We start from the raw sequence: 16,876 nt of genomic DNA on the forward strand, positions 1-16,876 counted from the left end.
AGACGAATCTTTTGAGCCTAATTAGTACGTGATTAGTTATAAATGTTACAGTAACCCACATGTGGTAATGACATGTTAATTAGGTTTGAAATATTCGTCTCGCAGCTTATTGATGAAATCTATAATTTATTTTATAATAAACGTGAAATAATAAGTGTTGGTATATTTGATGCGATGTTTTTTTAAAAAAAATTGCGAACTCTACATGTTGGTGGTTCATGCATGTTGTTGTACGAGGCACGCACGCACGCGCGGCCGGTTACAATCGAGTGCGTACCTACGTACCTTGAAGAACCCGTAGTAGCCCAGTAGCAGCTGGTGGTGCGTGTGCATTCATCTCTACGTGAAGCTGCAGGCAGCTGAGACCAAGTTCAATAGTATAGCCAACTATTAGCTCTAATTTATCTATAGTCAATTCATATAATACTTACCTATAAAATATTAATACATGGTCCCACATGTTATACATATATTTTGTTTTGAAGTCCATGTGCAGCTGGTTACAAATTAGTAGCCCACCTCTTTTCTCTCTCCCCTCTTATCTCTTTAAAATATGTTTGTAGCTGGCTTATAGCCTGGTATTGTACCTGCTCTGACTCAGATTTGGTTTGGAGAGTATAAGATTCTGACAAACAACTGGCCATTAGAAGTTAAATTCTTAAAAATCTAGAAAAGATGAGTTTTCTAGCTTCTAAATTCTAGTTTGTTTTCTGGATTCCGCGATCCCAGATTCACATGGGCTAGATGCTGTTAGCGAGTTTCTGACTTTTAAAGACTTCGTAGGAAGCTAACATTTGTTTTCCAAAATAGGGCCTAATTTAAGCTAGGGGTGAAGCAGCGGTGACCAAACGAGCTGTAGGTGGAGCGGGCAGTAGTACTACTGTAGGAGTAGTACTCTACTGATGAGGAAGCAGCACTAGAGATGGGCAATCAAATGCAGTGCAGGCAGCTAGGGACGACGTAGTAGTAGGCCGGGGGGCGTGCGAATCTTCTCTGCCACCTCCAATCTGCAAATGTGTAGTAGTAGTAGGCCGGAAGCTGGAGTATGGATTCAAATGCGTCCGTTCATTTTTTGGTTCTTGTACTTTTGAGCATTTGTCTTATTTAAAAAATTTATATAAAAATTTTAAAAAAATTAGTCACGTATAAATTACCATTCATGTTTTATCATGTAGTAACAATAAAAATATTAATCGCAAAAAAATTTCAAATAAGACGAAAAGTTAAAACATTATATCTAAAAACTGAAAAATAAACTTATTTCGGAATGTAGGTAGTACACTTCCTCCGAACCAAAAAACAATCCAACATCTAGGGTTTAAATTAGAAAATATATCCATTTACGAAATAAATATCTATTTATAAAATAAGTTTTAAAAAAAAAGACTTTGAGCATAAAGAGTGCTATCTCAATTTCAAGATATAGGCCGTTTAACATATGCTAAGGAGATGTCAATTTTTTTAATCTCTAATAATTTTGTAATTATGGATTGATTATATATATATATGCATCTAATATTTGGTGCTAAAATAATTATAATAATTAAATCAATATAGAGAAATATATGCCATATTATAAAATTAAACGTTTAAAAATACATACTCTCTCCGTCCCTAAATGTTTGACGCCGTTGACTTTTTTATAAACGTTCGACTATTCGTCATATTCAAAAAATATGTTATGCATAAAAATATATTTAACAATAAATAAAATGATATAAAAATAAGTAATAATTATGTAAAATTTTTAAATAAGACGAATAGTTAAACGTGTATAAAAGAGTGAACGGACTGGAAAACCGAGGGTATATTTTAGGACAAATTATCGGTGTTCCGAACAACCACCGCTGGGGCAGGCAGGCAGGCGGGCAGGGCAATGCAATATCCCTGACCCTGAGCGGCGCGGCAGATGCCATGGCCATGGTTTTCTTTACCGAGGGAGGGGTGGGCTGTGTCTGCACTGCACGTAGACCAGATCATCATTCAGGGCAGTCGCAGTCGCAGGCGATCCAATCCATCCATCGAGTACTGCTACCGCTACTGCATGCACGCACAACACAACTGCTCTCGCTCCCCCTCCTACCACCTGACCATCATCATCGTCATCGTCGTCTTCTCTCCCTCCATCGTGAGAGAAACCAAGCTGCTACGTCAAGTCACATCGCCAAAGGGAGATGAGATAGAGAAAACCAAAAAATGCATGCAGTCAACCTTCTTCCCAGGCTGCTGAAAAGACGGCAGGCTACTACCAACCCCTTCCTCCCAAAGTCAAAGCCCATGGAAACTCCACAATCTGATGGTACAGGAGCACTACTACAGCAGCTGTACAGGGGCATTCTTTTTTTAAAAAAAACATCATACGGAATATACGTACATAAGTATTAAACTTAGTCTAATTATAAAATAAATTACATATTCTGCTAGACGAATCTTTTGAGCCTAATTAATTCGCTATTAACATATATAGGTTACTGTATCACTTATGTCTAATCACGTGTTAATTAGGCTCAAAAGAATTTCCCCATAGCTGTGTAATTAGTTTTAATGTTTATATATATTTAATGCTCCATTTAGATGTCCAAAAATTCTATGTGATATTTTTGGGAAAACTTTAGGACCTAAACAGGGCCTAAAATAATGGGTCTAAAATCTGGTTCATAGCGCAAACGGGCATTATGAGTGGCTTCATTCTTTCTTACCTATTTCAGTTCTTATATTTTATCAAATTATTTCAAAGCACCAAAGTTTACACTAACACCATAGATTTTACAAATTATAATTGTTTCTCCTCTCCCCCATCCCTCACCATGTCCATCTCCCCATTCCCCCTCTACTACTTCATCGCCTCCTCTTCCTCCTCCTCCTCCTCCTCCTCCTCTCCCCACCTAGCGATGGCGCTAACTAGAAGTTGTACTAAGCAGCGATGGTCTAAGAGATACATGGTGACGGTGTAGTTAGGGCATTGGTTGGTAAGGAAGAGGAAGATGGCATGATAGACTCACCTCTGCCACTTAGTTTCACCCATATATGGGTCATCCCTATGTGCGCTTGTATCTAATCTTCCCAAGCCTTAGCAACAAGGACGAGGGGACCAAGGAGACATTTAATTATTTGTGATTGTTACTCTAACTCGTTTAAAAATTTTACCATCTTATGTGTATATATATGTTGTGTGGGTTGATAAATATAAGAGTGGCAAATGCTTAAATATCCTAGGACCAGGAGCTCACCGACCTCGATTTGCAACGGGGAACTTATCTGATTTTATAGCCGGTGAAGAGGCATGGATAAAAAAAAATTATGTCAAAGTGAGTTTAAGGTTTAAAATTTTATGCCAAGTTGGACTGCAAAAGTAGTCTCAAGATATTTTTATATTTGGGTACATGGGGTAGTAGTATGAGTAAGGAACAAACAAGTCACTTGCTACCAGAAAAAAAAAACTAAGGGACCATTTAGATTGCTACCAAAATGTTCCCTACCAATGTTTTGGCAGTTTAAATAATACCTATTTTTATTTTGAACTGAGGCCAATGTACCGGTAATACCCATGCTAAATTTAGTATTAATCTATAATACTCTTCACCACAAATTTATAATTTGGCTATATATTGGTAGCAAACCAAATACAACCATATAAAAGTTTATCCTAACAGGGCATGTTTAGTTCTAAATTATCTTTTCCCAAAAACATCACATCATTTTAGACATCTAATTACATAGTTATGTAAGAAATCGTGAAACAAATATTTCGAGCCTAATTAGACCATAATTAACCATAAGCGTTACAATAACTCACGTATGCTAATGACAGATTAATTAGGCTTAGATGATTCATCTCTGAGTGGAGCTATAAAATTTATTTTTTTCATCTGTATCTAAAAACATCTTCAAACTTTAAACAAATATCTAAAGTCACACTTAAAAATTTTGTTTTCGCAAACAAAACAGGTCATTCCTCGGCTAGCAATCCAAATAGGCTGCCAAGGCAGTCACTTCGTACGAACGAAGGTGATATGCCGTACGTGCATGGCCACCTGTCGCCTCCAGGTCACTGTGTACAGCTCCTTGAATTGACTGACGTGGAGCTCCACGTCACGTCAAAGACCGACCGCGACGTAAAAAAGAAATAAGCACATTTGCTCCTTGAAACCTTGTCTATACTGTTTTCTTTCCATAAGTGTTTTTTTAGATTGTTTTTCTAGTCTTTTGATTCTCGATCTAACAAAAGTTACACATTTTTGCACGAAAGTTTTTATGTAAAATTTATAATCTTATTTTTATAAATAGATTTCTAATTTTATAGCATCTAATTTTATTATTTGTACTGTTAAATAGTAGTGGCTTTTAAAAAGTCTTTCATCAGAAATGTCAAAGAAAGAAAGAAGGAGAGTAAGACAAAGACAAGATGGATGCTGTGTCGTCGTCATGCTCTGCCCTGCACGCGTGACTATCACACCCCGTACCACTGCACGCGTGCGTGTGCCAAAAGCTTGGCTCTCACGGTGCAGGTGCCACGTGGGGCCCAAGGGCTGCCACGTGTACTTAGGGCGGCAGGAGCAAATGCTTGGATAGCGTATCTGTGGTAGTTTACTTAAAAAAGTTTTTTCAAAAAACATTAAATCGAATCTTCAAACACATAAATGGATGGATAGAAAAAAAAAACTAATTATACAGTTAAGAGAGAAATCGTGAGACGAATCTTTTGAGCCTAATTAGACCATGATTAGTTATAAGTGCTACAGTAACCAACATGTGTTAATGATTGATTAATTAGACTCGAAAGATTCGTCTTGCAGTTTCTTACCGAAATCTGTAATTTGTTTAATCATTTGTGTCCGAAAACCCCTTTCGACATCTAGTCAAACGTCTGACGTGATATTTGTTTCAAAAAATTTTGGAATCTAAACGCTCCCTAATTTTATCAATTTAAGCAACTCAATGGTTAGGCTACTTCTAATGGGTATCTATAAGCTTATTTATCTATAAGGTATACTATACAATTTATTATACAATTTATTAATAGAAGAGAGATAAAAGCTATCTCTTAATTAAGAGATAGTCTCTTGCACATATTTTAATATCAAGTGAGAATGAATTGTAAAGTCATTTGTACTATGGGTTATTTGCTAAGAGCTAGACTATTAAAGAAGTTGTCTTTTAAAATACTTAGAGATAATATGTTATCTCTATTGTAGGGTCATTTCTCGTTTTGAACAATTAGATCAAAATTTCAAAAATTTGATTACTAATAAATTTTATTTTAAAATAGTTTAAAAACACCAAGACAATGTGCACGGATGAGTGATGACTCGTAAAGAGTATTTTAATAAAACTAAATATTTTTTAATATATACAATAGAATACTACCATCAAAGATAAATTTAGGCTCTGTTTAGTTCCAGAAATATCACATTGAACTTTAGACACTTAAATGGAGTATTAAATATAGATGAAAATAAAAACTAATTACACACTTATGTGGGGAATTGTGAGACAAATCTCTTAGTACATGATTAGCCATAAGTGATATAGTAACTAACCTGCTTTTGGGTTTAAAAAATTTGTCTCGCGATTTTCAAGCGAGCTGTGAAATTCGTTTTTCTATTCATGTTCGAAAACAACTTCTGAGTGATATCAGGTGAAACGTTTCGCTAAAAATTTTTTACAACTAAACAACGCCCTGGAACAACAAAATAAACTAATGTTTGTGAAGGGAGAAACAGCCCCACGCGCACACGTGCATGACGAGCGTGGTGATGGGAGGATGACGAATCGAAAAAGAGAGAGATCGATACGGGGGCGAGTTGGCACACAACATAAATGCAGCGAAAGGAGCAGTACTGAACGTGATGTCGAGGTTGACCACTAACGTTTCATAGTGCCACTCCGTTTCCTCCCCCATTCACACGTGTGCCAGCGATAGATAGATAGTAGATCCATCGACTGATTGCACACGTATAGATGAAACATAAAAATTATGAAAAGAAATTGTAGCTACTCTTTCCATATAAGTACATTTCTAATATTGTATAGGTAAATTAGTTGCAACAAAAAATAACTTACATACCCTATATTAAATAAGAATATTGTATGGAGTGAGAGATATATATGGATAAAATGGATTGAGATTTGAATATGAGGCTATCAATGGAACAACCTGTGCTCAATAAATACACTCTTTACAAGAAGAAATTTGAATTCCAAAAAAAAACTTATTATAGGACATAGTTAGTGTTTAATAGTATATGCAATAAATTTAATTAATACATAATAAAAATGTGCTTTATAAAGGTGAGAGGATAAATTTCTACATATGATTTTTTTTAAGAAAAATAAACCGTTTAGTCGTCGAAAACATATAAGCTCTAAAATAATCCGATAAAAAAAACACGGCCTTGCATGATATACAACTGATTGTAAGCCAGGTAATGAGAATTTGGCAAGGCTAAAATTTTGTATCTACTTTATTTTTTTATTTTTTTATTCTGTAGCTATAGATTCCTGATAGAATACCAATTGTTTTAAAAAAAACTGAAAATATAAGAGAAGCCAAGGCAACTACTCCACTACTACTATTGGTCTCCACTGCTACTATTGGTCTAGCTCTGGCTGCATGATATAAACTCCCTCCATCCTATAAAAAACCAACTGTGTCGAGTGATTGACCATCATCTTATTTGAGAAATTTTCAAGAAAATTTTTAAAATTAGTTAAGACAAAATACTACTAATATTTTATCATCTAATAAAAATAAAAATTATTAAATAAGACGAAAAGTCAAATATTATATTAAAAAATAAAAAGTTGATTTGTTTTGGAAGAGAGAGAGAGAGCGCACATACTAGACGAGTGAGCTTCGTTCACATCGATCCATCTATCCTGTCTCTGTTGCTTGATCGCTGCTCCTGTGCAGCAGTAATGCTGCAGTTGACGAGCCATGCAAAATTGTGCAGTCACACTACTGTGCAGTCTACGGCGCATGAGGACCGAATCGACAAGAATTTCGGGCTCTGTTTGGTGTTCCTCAGATTAAAGTAGTTGTTTTCTTATTATCAGCCACGCTTTATCATAGTTTAACGTCTTTAAATGGGTGATTATTTGGCTCGTTCAAACGACATATTTAAAAATAAAAAATAATTTGTAAATAAAACTTTTATACGCTTGTTTTTAGTTACTTAAAAGTGCTGGAAAATAAAGTAAGATTAAACCTCCCAAAATATACTCTAATTAAATTTAAAGTTAAAAATTTAAAGTTTAACTTATAATCATAACCAGAAGTGAAAAGACGAGGAGATGAGACCTGATAAATTTGACAAAACTGGTAGCTGTTTGGTTATTAAGGGGTTGTTTAGATGGGGTTAAACTTTTTTGCATCGGATGTTTGGACACTATTTTGAAGTATTAAACATAAACTAATAAAAAACTAATTTTATAAATGAGTGGTAATCCACGAGACGAATTTTTTAAGCCTAATTAATCCATAATTAAAGCATGTTTACGGTAGCATCGTATAGGCTAATCATGGATTAATTAGGCTCATTAGATTCGTCTAGCGAATTAGTCCAAGATTATAGATGGGTTTTAATAATAGTCTACGTTTACTATTTATAATACTATTTATAATAAGCGTCAAACATTCGATGGAGCAAGTGACTAAATAAGTCCCTTTTCTCAAACACCACCTACACAGCTACCGCAATATTTACTTCTGATAAAGTAGTCTCCACGCTTTAAAAACCCAAATTAAAATATGATAGGATCCCGTTAGGCTTGCTAAGACATGGCAAAGAATTTGATAATCGTAAGTTTAGTAAGCAACTTTTGTTGGTAAATGAAGGAAAACTCTGACCAAAACAACCACAGCCCTGATAAAATTTGATTATATAATGGATTAAACATGCTTGGTTAATTCAACACCTTACCAGAAGTTAGTATTGGGCAAGGAACAATCCATTCTCATAATGTTTCGCTAGCTTAATTGTGTTGTCGTGTATACATATCTGGCTTTTCCGAATGATCAAAAAGGTCATTAAGCTGCCCGAAGAAAGTTTGCAGGAATAAAAGTAGAGACCGAAGGATTTGTAGAAAAAGAGTTGAGTGTGTAGTAGAAAAGATAAGCGAAGAAGAAAAAGAAAAGAGACCTAAACTAAAAAGCTAGAAGTTCTATAAGAAAAGGAAAGAAATAAAAGTTAGAGGCCTCTTTTGATGAATGGAGAAATTATAGAACTATGGAATTTCACTAATACTTGCAAATATTAGTTCAGCTCACTTTGCCTCGTTCTTAAGTGGAGTTGAATAAGGCTGCGTTCGGTGGTTGGATATATAACCGACGCAGAAAATATAGTATAGATTAGTATATTATTAATTAATTATGAGTTATAAAAAATTATAAAATAGATTAATATGGTTTTTAAAACAATTCTATAGAAATTTCCTGTGAAAACCGTAACATTTAGTGATTCGGAAATCTTGACGCGAGAATCTGAATAAATAAGTAGGGGTGCCGACCGTAGGCTTAGTTAAGTTATATTTTAAATTGATTTATTAGACGGAGCTAGTCCCACCAAAAGGTCCTATATGACTTTTGCAAGTGCCACCTACGTGGCCAAACACGGTACCTGGCTCTCTAGGCTACAGTGGACTACATCCACGTATTAGTTCTTTTAACTCCGAGCCGTAGGTAACACGTGTTGAAAACTCAACAATCCCATGATGGTTTTATGCTTTGTTTTTAAGTATATAATTTAGATTTTTTGCGGGTGCGTTTTATGAACTCCACAAACAGGGTAATTTATGCAAAGATTTGTATGAAAATTTCTTATATGATGAGATTTATCTCTCTCTCTATATATATATAATCTCAGCTATCTCAAACAATCGTATTTAAATAATGCGGTCACTCGTAGTTCACATTCTTTTAGGCTTCGGTCGCGGAAAGAAATTAAGTACCAAACAAACGTCTGTTATGATCAATAAACCATACATGTGATTGGATTAATTCTCTTTTTATTATCCATTATCCGTTCTTGCCTTGCTTCGAACCTTATAGCCCCTATCATACTGACAGTATATTGTTCTATAAAAGTCGTATAATTTTATAAGCTTAATTTGAGAGATTATATTGGTGTGAGGACATACATGCATATGCATATGCATAGCATAGCAAAAGCAATCTCTCTCTCTCTCATAACTGTACTGTTGGATCTGAGTATGTATTTGAGATACGTACGTACGACGATTATCGACGCTCTCGTACGTGTCGTCGGTGGTTGGTCTACGTACATACTCAGTCTATGTATTTGTATACGACGTCGTTAACTTTTAGATATGATTATGTTCATCTTATTAAAATAATTTATTCAAATATAAAAAATATAAATTATACTTAAAGTTTCTATAATAATAAATTAATTATAACAAAATAATTAATAAACATATTTTAATAAGATGAATGTTTAAAAGTAAACATTAAAGTCAATAATGTCATATAAAAAACAAACATAGAGCGAGTACGTATCTGGTTGGGCCATGTACGTATATATAGTACAACGTATGTACGGTACAAGTGAGCCACCACATACGTACGGCAACATGTACAGTACCATGCATGCATCCATTTCCATACGTACGTATACGAGACAACGACACGTCACCAACTACCCTGCATCCATCGATTCGTATTTATACGTTCTCCGCCGGCCCCACCCCGTCCATTATTCTCCCTCCTCATCTCTTTAGGTGGTGTTTAGATGGAGAAAATTTTTAGGAGAAGTGTCACGTCAAATGTTTGATCGGATGTCGAAAGGGGTTTTTGGACACGAATGAAAAAACGAATTTCATAGCTAGCCTAGAAACCGCGAGACGAATCTTTTGAGCCTAATTAATCTATCATTAGCACATGTTGGTTACTGTAGCACTTATGGCTAATCATTGGCTAATTAGGCTCAAAAGATTCGTCTCAAGATTTTTTTCATAACTATGCAATTAGTTTTTTAGTTCATCTATCTTTAATGCTTTATTTAGGTGTCCAAAAATTTGATGTGATGTTTTTGAAAAAAAATTAGGAACTAAACAAGGACTTAGTTCCATTCTAGCTCTACCGTAAAGCTACCGATACTTTCATTTGAAACATTATTATACTTACAAGAATTTCCTGCTCCCTCCATCCTGCAAAAAATATAGAGAACATTTACCATTCAAAATTTATGCGGGAAATATCTCAAGACATTTCTAATAAGACTTAAGGAAATTGTTAATCCCCAAATGACTGAAATCTATTTTAGTCACCTTTTTCCTAATCCGACGGTGGTGATGACGGCGGTTTCTTGTCAGTAGTGATAACAATGAAACTCTAACAGAGACACATATGAATTTTAGTTCCGGAGAAAGAGAATGATTGCGGGAGGTAAAAGTTATGGGTGTCCCATGCTCTAGAGGAATGGTCAAAGGGGGTGGGGTGGGGGTGGGAGGAAGGATGCACTGACGGCAGAAGTGACATGAAGACATAAGGCGAGGGGGGATGGTGAAGGATAGGAAGGGTGAGTGGCAATGTTGCTAAACTGGTTAGATGTAATGGTGGTGGCAGTAGATTCAGCGCACGAGCCACCGAAGATAGAAGAGGTGAGGTGGGGTAGGGTGGACAATGATGGATCCAAGGAATAGAGAAAGGGCCAAAGGGTGGAGACAAAAGATCTCGAGGAGGAAGAAGGTCGGGAGGGCATGGCGTTGTTGGTGACCTCGCATGTGCTAGTGAGGTTAATTGGTGGCAAGAGGAAAACGAGCTTGATGGCTCACGTCGACGGTGAAGGTGGCGTGGTCCGGAGCCGTGGTCAAACGGAGGAGAGGAAGAGGGGTCAGTGCTATAATTGAGGCATCCACAAATATTGATGTAACCTTGATCGTTAAAAATAATACGGTTAAAATTTGTGGGAACTTTTTGGTGACCGAATGCTAGACAAGCATAAAAGAGAACACCAATAGATAGGTTTCAGACCAAACGTGACTGCAATAATAACCTAAACGAAACGGGGGTTTAAAACTTAATTTGTGCGACACGATCGATACAACCAATTAACCACGATCCAAATGGGTTAGCTTGGGAGTGCACATCATGCGGGATGCTGTACTACTGCTGTCTCTATCGATAAATCGATCCAACTTCGGCGGCACTCTAATTAAGTTAAGTATATATACATGTACGTAACAACCGATCATTAAATCCTGGCCGTCCGATTTCAATTGTCCCTAGCGTGCATCCAATAATTATTCCTTCGGAAAAACCTAGAGGCGTCTATTGAAGATTATTCACTCTATAAAGGCAAGATGATAACTTTTGTATAGAAATTATTTTATAACAAATGTATAGTTTAACCGTTCGGAAAGCATGAGTACAAAAAATAATCTGTCTAGAAAGGATAGGGCCTTAGGATATATATACTCCCTCTTGTTATTAATGCGTATGTACATCCACTAACTTCATTCACCGTGATATATAGTGATCATAATAATATTATAAACATGAATGTTATTACATCCGTTTTATAGCCATTCATTAGCATTGATATAAATCTAAACAATATTAGAAAGTCTTATATTTAAACAGTAGTAATATTTGTAGCTATTATAAGATTATAAAGGGTCTTTCCTACCTTAAAAGCTAGTCATCGAGGTGAAAGGTTGCCCCACTTATATCCTATATCCTTTATCCCTCCACAACTAATGTGAGACTATTCAATAGCTATATCTTAGCTATAGACCTGGCTTAGGTCCTTAGCTAGCACACTATTCCATATGTATTAGTTTTCTTTTTTTTCCCATATTTATTACGTAGTAGATTTTACTTATGTTCTAGATATTTTGGCTCTGCCACCAGCCAAACATCTCTAGCTAGCTCTCACACCGCGTACGACTGCTTCTCTCCAATCAACCACAGTTGGTATAGGTCAATGTCTTAAACGCCATCGTCATACGAACCTACACTATTTTGCTACTCATGGTTTGGCTTTTCCGTTAAAAAGATCTTACGAAAAAAAGCTAGACAATATATTTAAAACCAAAAAATAATTATAAATAAAGCCTGTATAAGATTATTAGCGATCTAAAAGCAAAGCCTGAAGAATAAACCATAGTAAAAAAACTCTAAAATCAACTCTAAACTTAAAATTGAAAATTCAAAGTTTATCTTATAAACATAAACAAAAGTAAAAATAGACGGTCCTAACTTGTCGTCATCGATATAGGTACACAATTGATGTCATTTTTTATATTCTATTAGTGATCCGATCAAGACAGAAATTTTAGTGCTAACTTTGCTCCATGCCACTTACGGTTCCGAGTTTACTGCCAGCATAATGAAACACTCGTATTTGATTCATTTTCAGTGCGGAAAGACTGCATCTTACAATAAATTTGTAGGAATCACTATTTGACATTTGATACACCCCCCTAATCCTACGAATTCTAGGACGTTGGAACATTTCAAGATCTGTGCATGTGCATCAACCATGAGAAACAACCAGTGGTCTTCTGGATAGCTCTGCAAAATGGTGGGCTAGCTAGTCTGGGTTTGAAGTCTTATTTCTACATATTCAATTGATATTAGATTCTTCCCTAATATCCAAGTTTCTGTGCATCAACCATTTAACTATATATTTGGGATCATCATACCTAACCGATTGAGTTGTCACCAGTCGATCGTTTGCTACAATCTCATTAGAGTTGGAAAAGAGGCCAACACGAATTGTAACCAAGAAATTAAATCCATCTGGATTTTTCATCACGTGAAGGTTGACAATTCCCTAATTTTATCGGTCGTGACAAAAAGAACATAACATGTGTGTAACTGGTATATAGGTCCCAAAACTACATATCCAACCCATGTGACGAATTCAAACCACATATCTCTATAGTAGGTACCAATGGAAAGGCAAACGTAGATTTAGGCCACGTTCGTTTTATTTAACCAGCACAGAAACATGATAATAGATTAGTATTTAATTATTTATTAGTTATAAAAATTAAGAAAAAAAATTAATATGATTTTTAAAACAATTTTTCTATAGATTTATTTTCCAAAAACACACCGTTTAGCGGCTCGGAAAACGTGCGTATGTAAAATGAGAAAATGTGTGTTATAAAGAACAAAGCCTTAATTAGGTGATACGTATATTCCTGTGCGTCGTGTAGTGTTTGTCTGCATGCAATATCTAATATATTTTTAATACACGTGGGCATGCACATTTTCAGATTTAATTCCATTAATTTGGTATTGACAAGAGGTGTGTACGTGTTTTCTCCTAAATATGTCAAGTTGGCACCACGAGAGATGCATCTTCTGGAGTTAACTTCGAGCCATCAGTTCCAAGTGGCTGCAGGGTCGACGTAGCATAATATAAATCCTAACTTTCACTTTTGCTTACGCTTGTAAGCCAAAATTTTAATTTATATATTAAAAAGAGAGTAGTTTTTATGGTTTTTTTTATCATAGTTTATTTTTCGGTCCTTGCTTTTAAATATCGCTAACAGTACATATATAAATGTTTTATTCATAAATTATGTTTCATACAAATATGACAATAGTTTTTTTTATAAAAAGACCAAACAATCACCCCGACATCTAGCCTTCATGAACGATCCACATTTTGGGCCATATGTATTGCATTGATGCCAGGTACGTACCGCAGGGGTTTATTACAGGTGATGTTCCATCTAATCTAAAAATATAATGGTCCAGGTGATGTTCTATCCACTTGCAGAAACAACTTGCAAAATGACGTGATTTTGACTTAGTGTACGGTGAATTGTGAAAGTTCTAGCTAATTAAGCTAGAGGAAATCTAAGAATTTTTTTGAGAATTAATATTATTTAATTTAATGGAAAATCGCAAAAAAAAGTCATCAGCCGAAGAAAATCGTGAATATAGGTGCCTGTCGAACGGGTGTAGTTCGATAGGCGCACTATCGAACGACCAGTTCAACAGGGCACATCGCATGCGGCAGTTTGTACGCTCCTCCTGTCGAAGTGCGGCAATTCGACAGGTCCGGCTGGCTTAGCCGTCGAACGGGTGGTGGGTCCTGTCAAACTCCCTCCATTCGATAGTTTAGCTTGTCGAACAGCAGCCATTCGACAAGCCCCAATCAAACGCCCACCGTTCGATAGACTCCTAAATTTGCAATTTTCCCCGGATAACCTCTACTTTTGTGATTTTTTATTAAAATAATATTAATTCTCAAAAAAATTTGGAAATCTAATGCTTCCTCTAGGTACGTAGCAATCTATGAAGCGCATCTTCTAGGTATATATGTCTTTGCATGCACCGTTGTTTGAACCTTCAACAGCATCACCATGGTGTAGATCGATCTGCTTAAGTAGTACCCCATCGGTCCGAAGATGTTGCTGCCTATAATTCCATTCCACGTATCTAGGGATGATAGATGATGGTCCTAGGTCGATCCATGGGTATTTAGGGTTAAATATAGTTCAACTAAATAAACAAAATTTTATTTTATAATGAAATTTAGTTTATTTATTGAAAGACCCTAAATTACCCCTGGGTTCAACCTATGATGCGTATCTGGACAGTGGCGCTCCTATCCAAATTTGTAGCCTTAGGATATAAGTAGCAACCTTTTGGGACAGATGGAGTGTAATCTACTGCATCGAAATGACAAATGCGCAATAATCCCCTAAAAAAGCGCAACAAGACTACGGAATAGGAAAACTATCTTCCTTTAATTGAAACAAATGCACTAAAAACATGTTTTAGGATGTTTTATCCTGGTTTTAAAAGTCTGAGGGATTTAAAATAATCGGTTAAGTAGTTTAGGGTGAAAATTGGATTTTGAGCAGATCGAGTTCAATGGGTTAAATAATCTGAATAATTAGTTAAACGATTTTGAATGGAATATATTCTGATATAAAGTTCTTGATCTTTTTTGTGAACTAGAATAATGTTATTATCAATTGGAATGCCTAAATGTGGTCTTTTGAACCTTAATTAATTGAATTAATCTTGCAGACTTTAAATTTAACAGAAAGCAAGTACCTTTTAAATCAACTTATATATTAGGAAATATGGATGCTAATGTTCATTTCATAGGTTATATATGTTATAATCGTCATATATACCATCGAGTCAGTTACTAATATGTGTGGGTATATATAGACAAAAAAAAGGGCTTGCTATAAGCCATCCCAAATCATAATTAATTAATTAGTGGAGGAAATTGTTACTCCACGGCATTATATATAAAAGGACTCCGAGAAAGTAAACAACTTCACTCAACTTGGATTTCACGACAATGATCGATGTTCATCTGCTCCAGGTTTTGGTTGCATTATGTTGCACTTGACAACAATATTAACAATGTCAACCTCAAAAATCAAGTGGCGATGTCGAAATAAACCCCTACATGGACGAAAATGTAGTAACACCGATCAGTTGCTTACGGTATGATCCAGTAGGAAAACATCATCTTCTGGAAGATATGATCTTCCTGGAATTATTACAATTTCCAGTGAAGATATTGTCTTCAAGATTAGGTTAGTTGTAATTATTTGGGCCCCAGTTCGTTTAGGAATAAATTAAGAAATATTAAGAGAATTACAGTTGAGAGCTGCAAAAATCGAAGGACGGACACAAGAGAGATTTAATTTCTAGAATATTTCAGGGCGAAAGTTTGAAGAAATTCTGGCAGAATTTCTTTTCAATTCGACTGGTGCACTGGAGTGGAGTCGACCAGGAATCAAATTATACTATCTTTTAGATTACACCTAATGGGATTTATTATATCTCGCAGGAAGATAGGATTGGATGAGAAGCCAGTTTGGTGATTATTGAGGTCATTTAGCGTAGCTAAGCATTGCTTTTGGGTCATATTCCTTGGCTGGGCCACACACCAACAAAGGTTATAATGTGGTGGTCCAGCCCAAACAAATAAAACCGTCTCGCGAGTTTCATTTTACTTTTCTTGTGTCTTTATTAGTAATTTTTATATTTGGTAGTAGTAACGAATTTTCATCTTTGTGACTAAAAAAAATCTTTTTCTTCTTTGTCAACGAAGATATATATGGTCGCAAAATTTTACACGTGCATTGCTTGCTTTACTCAGTACACAATATTGATAATAAAGCACGGTATTAAAGTCGTAAATGAAGTGGAGGCATACTCATGCCACACAAGCTAAATTCTGTGCTACTGCTTTGGCTGTGTTTTTTTTTACTCAAATTATTCTTATTTTTCCCGTCTTTTATACGCACGTTTTTTAACGATTAAACGGTATGTCTTTTTTAAAGAAGTTTCTACATGAAAATTCATTGTCTCATCTCTTTCAAAGTTGATTTTTAACTTCGTAGTGATTAGTTACATCATTATACCATTAAATAACTATCAACTGATTTTTATCTTTTATCCTATATTAGCAAAAGAACAGCCTTTGTAGTATGCTCTCCTGACCTGGTCGGGAGTAGCAGCTCCATATACAACCGGATCCTTTTGCCGTCTAGACCTTAATATATTTGTAACTAGAAATATGTTAGAAATATGTTATGCCTATTCTATCTTATAAGATTTTTTTATCTTTTTAAAATATATTATCTTTGTTCTTTATTATAAGAATAAGTTTACGTTTCTATATTCTGCTAATAAATATATATATATATATATAAATATATAATGCATAAATGCATAAATGTAGATGTAGGTAATTAAGACTAAGGGAGTATTTTTTTTTATTTTACGAACGTTTGGTTGGAACAAACATTTAGAAAACAAATCCATGGGGGTGATTGTTTGAAAAGGACAAACAATAAATAGAAAATAATTTGTAAATAAAACTTATATATACTTATTCTGAACTGTCCAAAAGCCAAAACAGAA

This window comes from Oryza brachyantha, chromosome 4 (genome assembly GCF_000231095.2).
Source record: "Oryza brachyantha chromosome 4, ObraRS2, whole genome shotgun sequence".
Taxonomy (NCBI): domain Eukaryota; kingdom Viridiplantae; phylum Streptophyta; class Magnoliopsida; order Poales; family Poaceae; genus Oryza; species Oryza brachyantha.